The following is a 19049-nucleotide window of genomic DNA, read 5'->3' as shown; positions in this document are numbered from 1 at the left end:
CTCAGACTCTCATCAGTTGTTTCAAAGCTCAGCCCTCCGATGAAGAGCTTCCGTAGTTGTTCGGGCTCCTTGGGAGACTCTGACTTAGACATGACGGCAGTTGGAAGAGAGGCTGATGATGCTTCCTCCGCGGTGTCCACCAGCCCACATTCATTTTTGCACCAAAGAAAAATTTCTGTTGATTCACTTCAATTTTATATTTTTGCAATATGTGGCACTTCTATAGGAAGGGTGAGAGAGTGCACCAACCTTCTGATTGTGCTGGAAAAGGACCCTGGCTTGCACTGCGGCAGGTTAGCCTGGGCAGAGCGAGCAGGCAGAGTGAGCAGCCTCCCTCGCTGCATAACCTTGTTTCCTTAAACTGTCCTAAGAGAATGCTCAGTTCCTCCAACAGGGCCACATTCAGACCGAAGGGAAAAGCCCACGCCAAAACAAAACCTAAACAATTCATCTCATATCCTTGTGAGAGCAGGCAACGGAGCCCTGACCACAGTAGAAACAGCTATGATTAATGCTGTGGTGTCACTGTCACTTCCCTCCCTCATAACTTACAGGAAGAAACAGCAGTCACAATTTTAAAATGCCCCATGAAGATGTGAGATGCAATGTTACTAGAAGCATCGCCTCTCTAAACAATCCTTAGTCTCAATTTTTTTTTTTTTTTTTGCATAATCTGAATGTCAAAGATGCAAAATTGCCATTGCTGTCCAGTGATTTTGACAAGGTTCCTGTGTTATTGACTCACAATCCGGCTGGTCTGAACTCATAAGGCAAGCTCTATTAAGACAGGCTAATTTCCCCTAAGCCCCAGGACTGCAAATTAGGTTACTGTCACCAGGGTTTTCATATGACTCAGCTGTTCTCGAAGCTCTCTCTGCTGAGGCAAAACAGCACACGACCCAGTCAATACCTTCAAATGAGATAATGAATGTGAATGGCCCTGGTGAGTGTGCCCCTTCCCGCAGGAGGCCCAAGTGTGACAGCAGTGATCAGAGAATACAAAGGCAGCTGTGACCCTGAGCCAGCCCAAGGGACAGCAGGACAGAGGAGGATTGTGCAAGGCCTCAGTTTCTCCTCTGGATAAAGGGAAATGGTACCAGCCTGTCTCTGTGCCTCTGTCACGCAGGGGCACAGGAGCCAGAGAGAGGGCGCAGGTAGATAAGTCGTGTAGATCGGCTGGAGGACAAACAGCAGCGCAGGGCCAGGGGACCAGGTCGGAACATGGTGGGTGCTAAAGTTGCCCCTGCAGTCGTGCTGGGCATGGGCTACCCCAGAGGCTCCCATAGAAATGTAGGCTCTGAGTGGCGTGACTGTTGCTCTCCACCTCTGGAGGTCCTGGCTCCGCTGGTGTCTGCAGTCACTGAGAGCGCTATTCGGAGCTGCCCACCTGCCACCCAGCCCTGAGGGACACCGAGGGGAAGAACGGCAGAAAGGGAGGAAGGGGGCCGGAAGCGACATGCCATGGGTCTCTTCTGAGCTCCACGTTCAGTGATGTGCGGTCGATGCCTGAAATCAGGCATGGTTGGGAAGACACCACCACAGAAACCGGCACACAACAAAAGCCAGCCAGCGGGGTTTTTCCCCAGAAAGTCACTCCTGCGTAGTGGTCACATCAACTATGTGGGCTTGGGTGAATTATAACGGCTCTACAAGGGACAGAATGGATTAAAAATGTCGAACATATAGCGCTGGCCAGATAGCTCAGCGGATTAAAGAAGATGTAAAGACTGAGGTTCAGTACCTGGAGTGCCGTGCCAGCCCCACCCCCACGGCTTTCTGAGAGGGGATTGAGACTGGGCGTGGGGGTGTGCACCTGTAATCCCAGAGCTTGGGAGGCTGATGACAGGAGGATCACTATGTCCAATCTGTGTAGTGAGACCCTGTAGACCTTGTACTAAATATATTAAAAATAATAAAAATAAAAGGTAAAAAAATGTCAAACATATAAAGTTTCAATATCTATTAAAATTAAAGCACATATTTGGGGCCGGGGAAATGGCTCAGTGGAATAAGCACTTCCCAGGCAAGCGCAAGGGCCTGAGTTTAATCCCTGGTTCCACCGGAAAAAAAAAAAAAAAAAAAAAAAACATAATCATCTTTAACTGCAAGCTTAAGATATGATGCAGGATGAGATTTCAGAAAGCATCACACTTAGGCAACCTCACCTTTATGAAAGCAGAAGCTCTTAGGTGCAAGTTACAAAACTCCTAAGTTCAAGTAGTTTGAACTGCGAAACGAGTTCAGTGTCACTTAAACAAAAAATCCAAAAACAGTACAAGCTAAATGCAGCTAGCTTAATCCAGAGTCAAGCCTTAATCTAGCAGCTCAGCTGATGCTATCAGAAAGCAAGATGCCTGTCTGTCTCTGCTTACCAGAGTATTCCTGCTTATGCCTGCTGCTCCAGCAACCTGTATGGTTTAGCATTTGCCTCAAAATAGTCCTGGTTTAGAAGAAAAATGATATGTTTACTTGACCCATGTTTGCTCTCTCTGCCCCATTGTTCTCTGTCGGCAGGCTTCGCCCAGGTATCACATGGTACACTGTCCGCACACAGTCCCCCTGTAGCTCAGCCTCTTCTCATGTGGGTAGAAAAATATCTGTAGCAGCTCTATACTTTGTCCCCTGACCCTACCCGATCCAGTGGGACAACAGCTCCTATTCACACACGGGGAGTCCTTGTCTTACTCTGTCTGATTAAATGGCATGGTCATTCTATTTGGGAAAATAGACTGGATAATGGAATTGGTCCATCACGCTTGCCCCAAGATTGTTATGAGATAACTCTGCTGACACCATGCACAGAGAATGAGGAAGGGGTGAACGTCCCCGCGGAGCAGGGAGGACCTGGTGGTGGTGGAAGAGGTGAATGGATGCTGGAGGGGAGCTGGAACAGGCCAGGGCAGGGCAGAGTAACAGAAGTGCTGGCGCAGGAATCAGCCAGCCTGGCTGGGAGCCTTCCGGGGCCTGGTGGCAGAAGGGCAGGCAAGCCCCTGCCTGTCTTCAGCCTCAGTTTCCTGTTACAGAAAGTAGAAAGTGGAGCTGGGAGATTTCAAAGGTTCCCTTTCCCTCTGAGTGTTTGATGTACAAATATGCTATTGCATTAGTCGTCAGGGTTATCGATTCCAAGTTCATTTTTTGGGGATTTTCCTCGCTAGGCCCGAAAGAACTCACCTTGGCATTGTTCCTGATGCTGAAATCCTTCCCACTCCACTGGAGCTTTGAAAAACTTCATTGCTCCTATTAACTCATATTCTTTAGCTAGCCAACTTTCCCCGCAGTCTACAACTTGTGTCAGACCCCGGGAAGATTTGCTTTGAGTTGTTTTTTTTTTTTCCTATGAACAAAACAAGTCATAAAAAAAAGATTAATCTTATGGTTTCCTTATAGTTGCATTTCATCCTTAAGTTTCTTCAATCAAGAAATTGACTAGCGTAATGGCTGAATGAATAAAACACAGCAGCAGTGAATGACTGCCTTTAGCAAACTAAGAGGGAGCCTTTTTATTTAAATATTCCTGGTTATATTAAGTGGAGCAAAAGGCTTGGAATCAAAAGTGAGAGAAATAGGTGGCCAAGGCAAAAACACCACCAAGCTGTAAATAAAATATGAAACTAGCTTAGAAAGGAAGCACTACTGTGAAGTCAAACAGTGATACATAGCCCATAATTGTAGGACATTTGTAAAAGATGACATGACACCTGTCAGTTACCCACAGCCGCCAGGAAATGTAGATTATATGAATAATTCACCAATCTACTGCCTTTTGTTGCTAAGCTGTCTAAACCCCGTTCCATAAAATAACCGCTGATATAAAAGAAGAAAAAAAAACATTGGAATGGAAAGAGCTTTGTGTTACATGCAGCGACATTCTCTTTTTTCTTTTCTTTTTCTTTTTTCTTTTTCTTTTTTCTTTTTGAGACATTTTCAAGGCAGTCCCTTCATGCATCTGTGTTCTAGTTAGCACCAGTGGCTGAGAAATTAACATGTGAGCCTTTATCCGATGCAATGAAGGAGGAGGCCCAGGCCGTGGAACGTTGTACGTCCTGGAGGTAGGGGCTCTGTCTATGAAAATCTTGAAATAAGAAATATATCATTACCTAGCTCATCATTTTCTCAGTCTCTCAAACACATGTACCTTTAAAAAAATTTTTTTTAGGGCTGGGGAGATGGCTCAGTAGAACAAGTGCTTCCCTGGCAAGAGCAAGGGCCTGAGTTCAATCTCCAGTTCTGCCAATAAATAAATAAAATAATTTTTAAAATTGTGCACACTTACAGAGTACCATGGGATAATTCTGTATTTATATGCAGTGTATAATAATCACACATAATCCTTTTAAAAAGCCAGGTGTGAGTTTTTATTTTTGAATTATGGGAATTGTAGAATAATACATTCGGAGGGTCATTTAGAGATGTCCTGCTCTGGGGACTTTTACAAGCCAACAGAAACTTTCAAAGCAATTTGAAAAGAATAGAGTGAACACAAAGACAGGTGAATGGGGAAATGCTTCTGCTGGCTTTGGGGTGGTGGTGAGGAAGATTCTAGAACATGACTGGAACGCGCCTACCGCCCCTCTACAAGCACTGCAAGATCCAAGTGTTTCATTTCACAGAGGAGAGCTCTGAGGCTCCTAAGAGACAAACGGGCTCCCCGAGTGCCCAGAGCTAGGCCGTGGCACAGCTGGGACTGGAAGCCAGACTGTCACTTCTCTGGGACACACATACACATGTACAGCTCTGAGGCAAGCTTGTCTGCACGGCCTCACGAGCAGCCAGGATCTGGAGGAATACCAGTTCTGCAGCTCCCAGGATCTTACAAGAGAGTTTGAGGAACGGAAACAACTGGCTCTTTCATCTGTGACTGGCCCCATCAGCCTGATACCTGCCCCCAGCCCATGTTGGCCACTGGGCCAAGGTCAGAGGTCACGGGCCAGGTGGAAGGTGGGGCCTTGGAATGCCCAGGGGACCGGGCAGGCAGCCATAGGTAACCAGAGCCAGTCCTCTGATCCATCTGCTGCCTTGGGCTGCTGCGTGTGAAGCTCGTAGGAGAGAGGGTGAGGACGCTGAACCAGAGGTCCGACCAGCCACATGGTGGAGAAGGCTTTTCCTCCTTCCGTGTTAGATGACTTGCTCCTTGTAGCTTCCTTCCTTCGTGATGAAGACTGCTGCAGAAAAGGGAACAAAAAGAAGAGGTCTGTCTCACTGTTGAGAGAAAAGGATCATTCCTATGCACAGCCTTCCCTTGTGTGTGTGGAGGGGAGGGCTGAGAGTTTCTTTTTCCTTTTAGGCTTATGCCACCAAGGATGGGCTTTGGTTTTACAAAGCGGCTTCATTCCTATATATACCAACTGGGTGCAAGAGCTTTAGCATAGGCTTGCGCTCAAGTTTGCTATTTTTCTGAAACTGTCCCAACAGGTAGCTTTTATCGTGTTGGCTTTTCAGGAAGCTGACCTGTAAGGAAATGCAGTGGAAAGGAAACCACGGTTCTGATGCAGGTTAAAGGCAAGTCCCTTCAAGGTGTTCTCAATTTATCCCTTTGCAACCGACTGTCACTTTTGGAATGTGTACATTCACTTATGCACAGAAATAGTAAGGAACTGCTGCTTTGATTGTGAAGAGCTGAGGTTGGAAACTTCACGTTTCAATTTTGATCACTTTAACTAGCAGAAGACAAAAAAAAAAAAAAATCAGGCATCTTGGTGTCGTAAGACAGCTTTGAGATCAACACTCTCCACCCACATGTCACAGTATCTCTCTGAGTGAGAGACTGAAAAAGTTTCTTCCAACAAATGGAGGTAATTGGGGCTGGTGAGATGGCTCAGTGGTCTAAAGCACCTACTTAGAACAAGCTAAGCTAAGCAAAACACAGGGACTGCGGTTCAATCCCCAGCACCACATGCCAGCCAGCCCCCCCCCCCCTGGTGGGCTGAGCTGGCCACACACACACACACACACACACACACACACAATAAATAAATAAATAAATAAATAAATATTTTAAAAAAACAAATGGAGGTAATTATTAAATGAGCCAGTGATGGTCTAAACCAATTAATGCCCGTTCTAATAATGATCAAATGTCTCTTAAGAATAGCCTCGAAAACTCTTTCATCACAAGAGGCTGTGGAGCTTGAACAGCGGAGTGTGAGTCCTGGCAAACAGATGGACCCCCCCTGAACCTCAGTTTCCTTATTTGTAATTTGGGGCCCTATGGTGAGGGAATGATGTCATCCATTAAAACTTCAAACATACTTTTTCTCCCTGGCAAAGCCTTGAACCAGCTGAACTGTAATCGCCTGAAAGCTGGAGCTAAGCCACAGCTAACGTGCAAGCCCTTGCTGTTGTGTGTAACATCAGGGACCCGGATGACAGAAGAAGGAGCAGCGTGGGACTGGCAGGAAAGACCCTGCAGGACATCCTGGCCAGGGTGCCACCATTCAGGAGTGTTGTGTTTAGCAAGTACAAATTTAAAACACTCGTTGAAACTTTGAATTTCAGATAAAGCACAAGGAAGTTTTTTCTTAAGTAAAAGCAGTTTTTACTGTAAGCAGTTTTAGGGAAATATTCATATAAAATACTATAAAAATTATTAGTGCTTCACCTGCAGTTCCAAACTAAATGTGAGTCCTATATTTTATCTAATACTTCTGCCAGTGCTACTAGTGATAGGCTGGTTGGTAGAGCTCATGGGTTTGAACCTGAGAAGGCAGACAAAATGTGGTTTAGGGTTAATCCTCTCATGCTAGGATGTTAACTACTCAAAGCACTTCTAGGCTACCCATTTTGGGGGTCCCTGTGGCCAGATGAGCTGCTGTCTGATTGCTGCTGTGTGCTGCCGGCCAGAAGTGGACACCAGAGAGCAGAGGGTGGATAAGAAGCAGCCAGACCAGCAGAGAAGCACAGAGCAGAGGGCACAGACCTCAGATCGAAGAGCTCGGCTCTGAGTCACAGCTCTGCCGCTTTATAAAGCCAGTCATCCCGTGTCTCGGGGTCTTATCTTCTTTTTTTTAAAAAAAAAATGGAAATGATACAAATACTCCCACTGTAGGATTGTGATAAAGATTATAAATACATCAAAAGTTCTTAGAACAGTCTTTGAGACATCCTGAGTGTTCGCTATTATTATCCCAAGAAGAGCTGATTTCAACCACTGTATCTTGGCAGGCAGGGGTGCTTTAAATACCTTGCAACTGTGTCGCTAGACTTTGATGAATGTTTAAAATATACACTCCTTTCCCCGCTGATGAGGCTCAACACTATCCTCACCTCATTTGTCGGGTTGTTCTTCAGCGCTATTGAGGGTCCTGTTCTGTCTTGACCACTACATTTTGTGTGATTATATGAAGGGAAAGGCTTTTCATGTTGCACTGACCGTGTGGCCCTCCTTCGGTAGCATCTGGACCAGTGGTGGTGAACCAATGGCACGCGTGCCACAGCCAGCTACTCAAGCCGCTCCATCCGGTGCCCAGGGCCTGCTTCGCTGGACACAGTTGGTTGACATCGAGGTCCTAGTACGGACCTGAAGTTGCAGCAAAAATAAATCTTCCCTAGTAGTCACAACACGTAGTCCCTTACGTGTCTGTCTAGATCCTGAGCTCAACGGCAAGTTCCTCCATATCTCTGAAACATGCTTCTTTGGCCCAGTCTTCACTTCTCACTTCTGCGAGTGGCTTGACAGAAATTCCAAAACTTGAAACGGGGCCTCAAACACCAAACTGCTGAAAGATGCTGGCAGAAACATTCACGTCGCAAAGCCTCCCTCTGTGGAAGTGGGAGCTGGCTCTTCCACGTGTGTGCTGGATGGAGGGACACCTTGGCGGTGGCCCTGATAGCAGACCACAGCATGGCCGCTGGTGGATGTTTCTGGATTCTACAAAGTCCCCTTCTCTTGGCATCTCTGTAGCCCCTTGTTTGCTCATTTCTGGTGGTCCAGGGCACGGAGCAGGGGTTTGTGCAGGAGTCACTGTAGGCACCGCCCTCCTGGCCACAGGCCTTTGTAGGGCCCTCATAAAGGCTTGAGTTTTTCTTAAGGAACAAAACTGACTGTTAGCGCAGAGGAAGTGCTTTAATTTTTCCTCATAGTGAAAAAAAAAAAAAAAAAGAAATCTTCAGAGTTCACAAAATCTATTGAAGGATTTTAGTGTGTGTGCATGTGTGTACATGTGTGCGCATGTGTATGTGTGTGCATGTGTGTGCATGTGTGTATGTGCATGTGTGTGTGTGCGTGTGCACGTGTGCTTTCCTGAAGACAGAAACCCGAGGAAGCAGAAGTGCCTCGGGCCCATGCAAGTCATAATGTGTTCCTGACGTTGAAAGAACAAGTAAATGAACGAGTAAACATGCAAGGATTTTTTAAAAGTACATTTCCATGACAAAGTGCCATGAAAAATGTGGCTTATTATTAAAAGCTGACAATTTCATTGTTGTTGTAGAGTTCTTCTGCCCTTTAGGACTTTATGCTCTAAGGGATTTAAATTATTTTTCCAAATTGAAAAAAATTTTCTTAGCCACATTCATATTCTTTCTTCCTCTGAAATAAAATCTTTCAGGGGCTTTATGTAAAGAATATTTTAGCGTGGATTGGAAAGGGGCAGCGAATACACAGAATACAGAGATTTCGCCAATCAGAACTATCCCATGACTCTACACTTAAAATAAATTTACTGTAGGAAAAGGCAGAGTTCCAACAGGAGGTAAACAAGGTGACAGTTAATTTGACAAAAAATAAACTCATGACCCTTAACCTCCTGATGTGTATTGTGGACACCTGAGGAACCTGAGGACACTTGTGGCTCTGCTGAGAAAATTAACGCCAGCCTTTCTGAGGCAACCTGGCGCTGTATTATCCTCCAGCTGGGTGGGCGCACATGCATCCTAGAAGTTTCAGGAAAACGTTAACCCTGGGCAGGAGCACTTCAGCGCCAGATGCTTCCAGGGACACAGAGGATGTTTTGACCTGGTGACCACTTAGGAGCCCGTACTCTGGGCTTCCTCCTGTTGCTGAAGAAGGCCTGACTCTAGGTACATTCTTGAAGTTTGAGGAGTCTAGTAGTGTAAGAAAAATACTTACTTTCTGAAATTTTCCTCAGTAAAGTTATTTTTATTTTATTTATTTATTTATATATAACGCCAGTTTATTTTAAATCTTTATTTATTTGGTACGTGGCGTGTGGTGCTGGGGATCGAACCCAGGTCCTTGTGCTTGCCAGGCAGGCACTTAGACCAGCAAGCTATCTCTCCAGCCCAGTAAAGTTATTTTTAAAATGTGAGTTTTTAGGGCCAGGGAGATAGCTCAACAGGCATCAGGCTTGCCTGGCAAGTGTAAGATCCTGAGCTCAATCCCCGGTACCAAAAAACAAAATGTGAGTTTACAAAATGACTGTATAATAAGGCGGTAGAAAGGTTGGATTTTTCTACTTTTCTTGTTTTCTTCTAAGTTTTCTGTAATGCATCTAGATTAAAGACATAATCAAAGGAGTGCTACAATGTGTGAGGCCTCAAGTTCTGTCCTAAATGCTTTCTATATCATTATCTCATTCAAGATGAGAAATTAAATATGATGTGTTTGGAGAAAATTGTACCAAATTATTGAGGAAGCAAGTGGCCATGCAGCAGCAAGCAGAAGCACGGAAACCACACCCAGGATTTGGAGCCAGATTTATTGACGTCGACAGGCGCTGATCGGGGTCATTCCCAGATTATCAGGCCCTGATCTCTGGTGGTCTAGGGCTTATATGGGATAAGTGAGCAGGAAGTACAGAGGCAGCATGGCTTGTCAACTGGGGATTGGCTTATACAATGTGCATCATAGTGATCAGCTGTGCCTCATAGTGGCCAGCTGTTTCTAAGAGACAGGAGCAACTTGGATTACTGCAAAAGTGCAGTATGCCGGCTTGGGGGTGGGCATTTTTTTGCTACAGAAGTTGTTCCACCTACAAAATCAGGACAAAGGCATAGTAACTGACAATAGAAAACCTGCCACATGACTCACTTCTGGTCTCAGTTCTTCTTGTTGTTGGTTTGGTTTTCACTTGGTGTAGAGGAGAGTGTTTATGCAAGCTGACCTGGGTAAAAAGGACACAATCAGGCTTCACTAGATGTGGGCAGCAAGGGAATAAAGATTTCTAACAAGTGGTAAATACCAATTTTGAGGATCTCAGGCAAGCACCTCTCTAACATGAACAAATGCCAAAATAGACAACTTTTGAGGAAGACGTCTGTGTGCCAAGAGCTGTTCCAAGTTAAGTACTTCAGTCTTCCAGGATGCTGATAGGGTAAGTCCTCTCTTATCAGTCTTGTGAATGAGGATACATCAGCAGAACGTATCTTGGTCGAAATCGACTACCTAAGGTAGGAACACACAAGTCTGGAACCTGAAGCCAGGGCGCCAACTCTTACTTAAGGCACTCAGCAGTTTTAAAGACTTATAATCTCCACTTGACCTGCAAAGAGCATGAGATGTAGAGAGGCTGGGGAACTGTGTGAAGACTAGTTAGTAAGGAGCAGGTGCTGAGAATTTTACCCAAGCCCAGAGTCAATCCTTAAATCATTTCAACACAAAGTCTCTGCATTCAAGATGGCAACTCCAGTCTGTTTGTTGAGAATGGTCAGCAGAGAAAGGAGGTGAAATGACAGTGTGGGACAGGATTGGGAATAGAGAAGGGGCTCTAGGAGTCTGAAAGAAAGAGAGAAAAGGCCAGCTCTGTACTTTATGGAACTGTCCTGGAGTTAGCGTGATTTTCCAGGACACTGGAGAGAAAACAAATCACAAAATGGGTAGGGAGGAGAGATTTAGTGGAGCCATGGGAGAAACTGATAGTCCAGGAAAGGGCAGGTGAATAAAGGCTGAAAACGGCTGTGGTCCAGATGTCTAGGCAAGTCCCAAGCGTCCAGCTTCTGGAAGGCCAGCACTGGCTAGACTGAGTGCCACCCCCCACCCAAGGTGCCTTGCTTCTCGTGCAAATGATGACACGCGGCAACACCCAGCGGGCCAGCCCTCCATGAGGGTGACACACATGTGAGGAGTGTAAAATGACACCCTTGGGGCTCTCTCCACAATAAAAACATTGGACAGGTCTTCTACATATGACTCAGTGTGCATTGTGTGTCTGACTGAAAAAAAAAATCAGCTTCACTTACAAGCACCAACCTGTTGGCCAAGTTGAAAGGAGTGCACAATTACATAAGAAATAAAAACACCTGGGGAGCAAGCAGTTTGCCACCTTGGATGGGACATGCTGAATCCCTGGAGGAAAACTGCCAGGCAAGTCCTTTGCCAGCTGTAAGAACTGCTATGGTTGGACTGCGTGTTTTGTGTTTACTCCGATTCTTGGCATGAAATTCTGAACACCAACTGGGGCCCCTGAACCCTGCCTGACACTGCATGCCATTTTCTAATATCTTGCCTGGTTTCTTTTGTTTGAGAAGGTCTGGAAAACAACAAAGGGAAAGCAAGGGAGTAATTAAAAGTTGCTTTATGCAACAGAATTGATGCACAGAACCTGCAAGAAATAGAGTTCAAAATTTGAAAGTATGAACTCTGGCTAGACACAGCTTTCACCTTGGTTTGATCGTGTTTCAGCTGTCACACCTTCAACAAGTTACTCGATGCGTCTGAGGTTAATTTCTCATTTTTAAAAAGAGGCACAATAACAGAACTAACATCCCAGAGTTCATGTGAGAACACGTGTGATAACTCAGGTAAATGGCTTATTTTACAACCTGGTACCCATAGATGTCAGCTAGTATTATCTTTAAAGCAGTGGAGAAAACCTCCCCCAGTTCTTTGAAGGACTCTAAGACTGGAAATGCTTCAACCAGGCAATAGTTCTTGCAGAAATACTGAGTTGTAACTGTTTTACATTGTATGTCCTGGACTGGAGTGAAATCAATATGGTATTGGATGGACAGGGTGGTAGGAGACTTGGATTCGGGTCCCTGGACACTCATATTCTCATCACTTAAGAAATGGGATGCCGCTGGTGTGGACCACCCATATAATCCCAGCTCTGTAGGAGGCTGAAGTGAAAGGATTAAAAGTTCTGGCCCAAACTGGGCAATTTAGTGACTTAACTAGACTGCTCAAAAAAATTAAAAAAGTGCAGAACACGTAGCTCAGTGTGAAGGTCCTGGGTCCAATCTACAGTACAGAAAGAGCGGTGGAGGGAGGAGAAGATGTCTTTTTCAGTCTGATATTCTGTGATTCCAGTGTCCACTTTTGCTTCTGACAGCCTGTAGCAGGAAGGGCGGAGACTTGGAGGGTGGTGGGGGTGACTCCCCCTTCTCCCTGGGCCAGCTGAGGTCTAGTAGACTGACATTTTCCTTTCTGGAGAAGAACGAACTCGGCTATCCCAAGAAAGATGTCCTAGATATGCTTTAAAAAGTGTGATTCTATTGTTATTTATTTATTTTTGTACCAGAGAGATCAAACTCAGGACCTTGTGCTTGCCAGGCAGGTGCTTATCCCACGGAGCTATCTCCCCAGCCCAAGGCAATTCTATTAGCCAAACATTCCCTAACAAAATTGAAGCTATAGCTTTGTATATGCAGGAAAAAATCTCTTGGGAAAAATTAAAGCACCTTATACTTTTTTCTTTTCCTTTTTCTTTTCAGCCCTGGAAATCAAATCCAGGATTTTAGCAAGCAAGAGGGTTGCACCCCCATCCCTGAAACTTGACTTTAGACTTTGCATGTTTCGGAAGTGCTTGAATCTTACTCTGTATTTATTTAGTTATTTAGTTAGTACAGGGTCTTGCTATGCAGCTCGGACTCCTGTCTTAGCCTCCCCAGCACTGGGATTACAGGCGTGTACCACCAGACCTGGTGTAGGTGGCCAACACAGCATGTCTGGGGTTCTGGGGCCCATATGACATGTGGGACAAGGGATCAAGCCTGGGTCCTTGAGCTTGCCAGGCAGGGAGTCAGACCACCAAGCTATCTCCCCAGCCCAAACGTGTTTTGTTTTCTTCCAAATTTTATTTTTTAAATATTTTTTAAAATTTCTTCCAAATTTTTATTTTATTTTGCTTTGAGTAAAAACAAAAGCAAAAACAAATAGCACAAACAAAGACAGAAACAGGGTAACATACTACATTACATATGTTACAGATTTTGAAAACAAGAATGGCAAATTAACAATGGGTGTTATATTGCTATTTTTTGTCATCAAATCTGTCGCTCAGATTAACAAATATAGCTCTGCAGTGTTGAACAAATAATTGAATATTAATGCTTGTTTTCAATAAACCTTATTTTTTGTCTTTTTTTACATTGTTGAAAACCTATTTTACAGAGAGTGTAATAGTAATTGATAATGCATTAGAAATGGTGCACATTTAGGGGGAATTCATGTGGAGGTCGGAGAGGGCGCAGGTGAGAGTAGCGTGCGTGGGGCCCGCCGAAGGAAACACGGCTGCCGAAGTGTTTTAATCCATCGGCCAGCGCGGCCTGGCCTTAGCCGCGGCGGGAGGCGTGGTGAACTCTGCCTTATACAGTGTGGACGCTGGGCACAGAGCGGCCATCTGCGACCGATTCCGTGGAGTGCAGGACATCGTGGTGGGCGAAGGCACTCACTTTCTCATCCTGTGGGTACAAAAACCCATCATCTTTGACCTCCGCTCTCCACGCCGTAACGAGTGGGTCATCACTGGCAGCAAGGATTTGCACAGTGTCGGCATCGCCCTGCGCATCCTCTTCCGGCCGGTCGCCAGCCAGCCGCCCGCATCTTCACCAGCATCGGCGAGGATTACTGCCGATGAGCGAGCGACACCTCCGGCCTCGTCCTGGACGACGTGTCCTTGACACATCTGACCTTCAGGAGTTCACAGAAGCCGTGGAAGCCAAACAGGTGGCTCAGCAGGAAGCGGAGGCAGCCAGATTCGTGGTGCAAAAGGCCAAGCAGCAGCACAAGGCGGCCCTCATCTCCGCAGAGGGTGACTCCAAGGCGGCCGAACCGATCCCTCCTGCAGCTGCAGCAGTGAGCCCGCCCCGCGACCCTCAGCCGGCTGCGCCCCGAGCGCACGCACGCACTGCACCTTCTTCCGTCCCATCCCAGAAATGAAACACTGTGACATTTCATGATTGAGCTAGAGTGACAGAAATAAAAACATAAAGTGCCTGCAAGCAGGCGCAGGGACCAGAAGTTCGATCCCCAGGCCTACCTTGCCGGCCCCGCCCCTGGGGCGTGCTGAGAAGGCAATTGAGACTGGGTGTGGTGGCCAGCGCCTGAAATCCCAGCTCTTGGGAGGCTGTAAACAGGTAGATCACTACGAGTCCGAGCTCATAGTGAGACCCTGAACACCTTGTAGACCCTTCCCTAAAATAAAAAATAATAATAATAAAAGTGTGCTTCTTAAAAGAAAAAAAAAAGGCCGAGGAGATAGCTCAGTGGAATAAACACTTGCCTGGCAAGCACAAGGGCCTGAGTTCAATCCCCAGTTTTTTAAAAAAAATTGGTGAAAATTATTATTACAGTCTTCTCAGTCATCCTGCATATATACTTGCATAATTTTTCCCCTCTCCTTTTTCCCTTTTTTTTCCTTTTCCTCATCTTCCTTATTTAATCCTTATGCCAAATGTTTTATTTCTTAATAAAATAATAATAATAATAAAGATGAAAACAAAGTTAAAACACCTCCATTGTGGACAATTTAGAAGAAAACAAAAAGAAAAACCACTTATAATCCACCCTAACCTAGAAACATTATTATGAGCATTTTAACTTGTGTCCTTTTGGTTTTTATGATATATGTGTGTGTGGTATAGAAAAATACATCTATAATACAAAATATAATCATATGCCTGTGCTGTTTTATAACTATCTTCACTTAACAATGCATTGTTTATATTTTCCATGCCATTAAATTCTCTTCAACAGTCTGCAGCATGATTCCAATAACTGCCCGTCTTGCCGTAATGCGCGTAGCCAACCTCTGATTGCCACCCATCGTGGCTGTCCCTGGTCTCCCCCATTGTAAGTCCTGACAGGCGTCTGGAGAGTAATGAAACAGTGAAACATTTGGCTTGGTTTCTCTCTCTGAGTGGAGTGGGCCGCTCAGTCTTTTCTTCTCCTCTTTGTATCCTTCAGCATTTGGGTGGAGGCCCAGAAAACTGCACCAGGGGTGATGTATGTTTAAGAAACTCAGCTAAAGAAACAAACCGATTGCAAAGGGCTCTGAACTCGGAGCGCTGGGAAAGTGCTGAGCGTTGTAATTGGCCTAATGCTATGCCCATGAGCGATGCCATCTCCCGCGGCCTCCAAAGTGCTGGCAGGGACTGTCACTTCTCTCATCCAACTGATGACAGACAGCTATTCCACACTTCAACAGTGAGGAGCGTCCCCCTATATGTTTCTTCAGATGCTTCATCGGAAGGGCCTACCAGCGCATCGTCAAACACAGCAAGAGCAATCATGATGACCTCAGGAAATCAGGATAGTGGGTTTCAGTTTCATCTAAAGATGATACCCTCTTGGACAGCGCTGGGTCCTCCTCCCCAAGCCAGTGCTTGGTCCAGTGGTGACTCAGGAAGGAATGCCACTGCTGAGCCATGGGCATGCCAGAGGGAGCTATTCAGGACATGCCAACAAGTAACCTCATACGACAATCAAACACTAGCCAATCTGTGAGTGCTTTGCGTAACAGCATATTTGGATTTGAGGCTTAGCTTTCGGAGCTTGAATTTCACATTTGCCTGAACATACTCGCAGCTCCCTGGGCCGCTCCTGGGTGCCCTGCCTCTGCTTGCAAATGGACAGAGCAGTTCTAGGAGCCAAGGCCTGGCTCTCCCCACAGGTAATGCGGAGCTCTACCAGCATTCAGCTGACTGTTAACTGGCTGAACCCCTCTTGCAAGCCAGTGCTTCTCCATGCACCCAGATTCTTGCCGACACGCCAGCGGTGTGGGTGCCAGATGCCTCCTTTTGCTGGAATATTTCTTAGTCATCCCTGCCTTTGTCATGGCCTGGGATGCACTTTGCCAATGAGAGAGTTTTGGTGACTGAAAATACTGATATAGATAAAAAGAAAAAAAAAAAAGTCCAATACAGTCATAGCTTGTACTTACACTTGCAAAGTATAAGCAGTACATATCCTCCTAGGAAAGAAATACCTTTATTTTTTTTAATGGAAAAACAGACTATATGTCATCATGGGGTGACTCCTAAATAAATCTACCAACACCTGAGTTCTTGGGGTATCTGCAGGGGAAAGGCCAAATTCAGGAGTGAGGGTTGAAGTATACAAGGTTCTTTGTCAGACCTTTGGAGAACACTGACAGGGTCTGAGAAAGAAGAAAAAGGAAAAGAAAAAGAAACACAATCGTTATCAGTATTCTGATGGTCGTTAGAAACCTCCAAAAAGCTCAACAAGCCGAACCTACACTTGCCTGTGAATAAGGACATAAAATGCGGCCTCCAGTGATAATCACGAAAATACTGATATAGATTTTTTAAAAGTCCAATATAGTCACAGGATCCGTCAAAATATCACTGCAGCAACAGGTATGAGTGCTATCTAAAGGTCTGACAAAGAACCTTACATACTTCAATCCTCACTCCTGAATTGGACCTTTCCTCTGCAGATACCCCAAGAACTCAGGTGTTGGTAGATTTAGTTAGGAGTCACCCCATGGTGACATATAGTCTGTTTTTCCATCTACGGTTGCCGCAGAATGGCAACAACTGGCTGGGAACTTCGAGCTTGAGGTCAAGTGACCTGGGTGGCCCAACTACCTCACTTGTAGTGAGAATGTCAGAGTCCGGGAGGGCTTAGACACGTGTGTCCTCAGGTGGCGTTGAGCATGAAGTTCTAGCAGCAATACATTGGGTGACAGGGCCAGTTGGTGAACACACTCATGATTCTTCCAATGATGGAACTGTTTAAATTCAAACTCCAAGCAAGAAGAAATTTCTTCTTCAAAATAACCCAAGGCCAGGGAGATGGCTCAGTGGAATAAGTGCTTCCCTGTCAAGCACAAGGGCCTGAGTTCAATCCCTGGTTCAATCAAAAAAAAAAAAAAAAGTAAAATAACCCAGCCAAGGCCATAGTGCTGACAGGGAGCTGTGACCTCCTACAAGACCCAACGCAGAGGACACAGCTAAAGATTCTAGGAGCTGCATGTCACTGGGCAACAGCTACGCTGCAGGGAAACAAAGCTTCCTGAGGAATAAGTTGATGGGCATAATGTTTTACTAAAGAAATTCATTAGGTCGGAGGAGTAGCTTGGTAGAGCTCTTGCCTAGCATGCATGAGGCCCTGCATTTGATCCCCAATACTACAACTCAATTGGATAGAATAATAGAATAAAATAAAATTTGTAATTCAACATTCTGAAGGGAAATGCTGCTGTCCCAACACAGTCCTAAGGACAAGACCTTAGGGGAGGCTCTTTGCAAGGGTATCTGGAAGAAATTTGCACCCAGCCGGCAGCTGCAGTAACTACGGTTTCAACTTCAACTCCACGATGTTTCCCTTGGCCAAAAACGCATTAGGTCGTTTTCCAGTGCGAAGCATTCAACAAATGGTAACAAGGCAGAGCCACAAGAAACGTACACCTGATTTTCATGACAAATATGGTAATGCTATATTAGTTGGTGGAGTCACATTCTGTATTGCTGCATGGACCTATACAGCAACACAAATTGGAATAGAAGGGAACCTTTCCCCTGTTGGCAGAGTCACCCCCAAGGAATGGAGAGATCAGTAATCATGCCAGCTGATATGATACAGCTAAATTATTTCTAAATGAAATCATAATTGATGCCAAGTAACAGTGCTGTGTATCCATTAAAATATAGCCTACTGAAGAAATAAAGTACAATTGAAACAAAAAAAAAAAAAAAAAAAAAAAAAAAAAAAAAAAAGACCTTAGGGGATAGTGGCAGTCCTCTGAACAGCTGTGAATAATTCAATGTTCCTCCATCCATCACTTAAGGTTCCTATCAGCACTTGAAGGAGACAGTGAAGTTTAATATTTGAACACATTATATAATGAGCCGATTAGCAAGTGTGGGTTTAGTTACTCAAAAAAGTTCCCCTTCCTTCCAGAATAAAACAGAAACTCTCTAATTTTTGTTAATTGAAAACGTATTCGGGCTGGGTAGAATCGTCCCTGTCTGGCTCTAACCCCATGGATGAGAGACAGGACAGGGTGTTCGAGCTAATAAGATAGGAGTACTTTTTGGGGTACTGGATGATGAGTTGTAAGCCAAGGTCACGATGAGAGCAGAAACTTTTTTCTTAGGAGGACATATACTGCTTGTACGTCACAAGCATAAGAGCAAAGCACAGCAGGGTGTGGTAGTGCATGCCTGGAATCCCAGCACTTGGAATTTCATAGGGGGAACTTTGCGAGTTCGAGGCCAGCCTGGGCTACATAGTGAGTTTAAGGCCATCCCACACTACAAAGCAAGACCCTGTCTCAGAAAGGAGAAAAAGGAAAAGAAAAAGAAACATAATAGTTAGCAGTATTTTGATGGTCATCACAAATCTCCAAAAACCTCAACAGGCTGAACCCACACTTGCCTGTGAACAAGGACATAAAATGTGGCCTCCAGTGATAATCATGAAAGGAGAAATTTGGGGAACTCTGCATAGTTCATTAGGGAGATGATTCAACCCGAGTCCTCAAATTACAAAGACAATTTTCGAAGGTTTAAGAGATTTGCTTCAAAGAACTATTTCTTTTACGTGAATTATATGAAGATCGTTAAAAGGCTTCAAAGTCACACTACATGTAGAACACCTTGAACTTGAGCTCACAGGGAAGGTGGTGGAGGTTGGTGTGGAAGCGCCCTGTCTTCCCTGCGCTGCTGGCTACGTGGGTTCCTAATGACCCAGATCCAGGGAGAGCACAGCAGAACCACAGCAGCAGTTTGGCCCTGATAGGCAAATAGCAGCTGGCCTCTGCCGGTAAGAACTGAAGCAAGGGTCCCTTGCAGGCAGCGGTGTGTGTGTGTGTGTGTGTGTGTGTGTGTGTGTGAGAGAGAGAGAGAGAGAGACAGAGACAGAGACAGAGACAGAGAGACAGACAGACAGACAGAGACACAGAAAGTGA

General features: G+C 45.3%; 2 pseudogenes; both read left to right on the top strand.

Moving 5' to 3' along the window:
• The first annotated feature begins 13344 nt into the window (after window positions 1–13344).
• LOC101585228 lies at window positions 13345–14056 on the top strand (annotated as a pseudogene).
• A 3353-nt stretch (window positions 14057–17409) lies between these two features.
• Window positions 17410–17699, top strand: LOC105741479 (annotated as a pseudogene).
• The last annotated feature ends 1350 nt before the right edge of the window (window positions 17700–19049 follow it).

This window comes from Octodon degus, unplaced genomic scaffold (assembly GCF_000260255.1).
Source record: "Octodon degus isolate 3935 unplaced genomic scaffold, OctDeg1.0 scaffold00001, whole genome shotgun sequence".
Taxonomy (NCBI): Eukaryota; Metazoa; Chordata; class Mammalia; order Rodentia; family Octodontidae; genus Octodon; species Octodon degus.
This window is presented reverse-complemented; position numbering and strand designations above follow the sequence as displayed.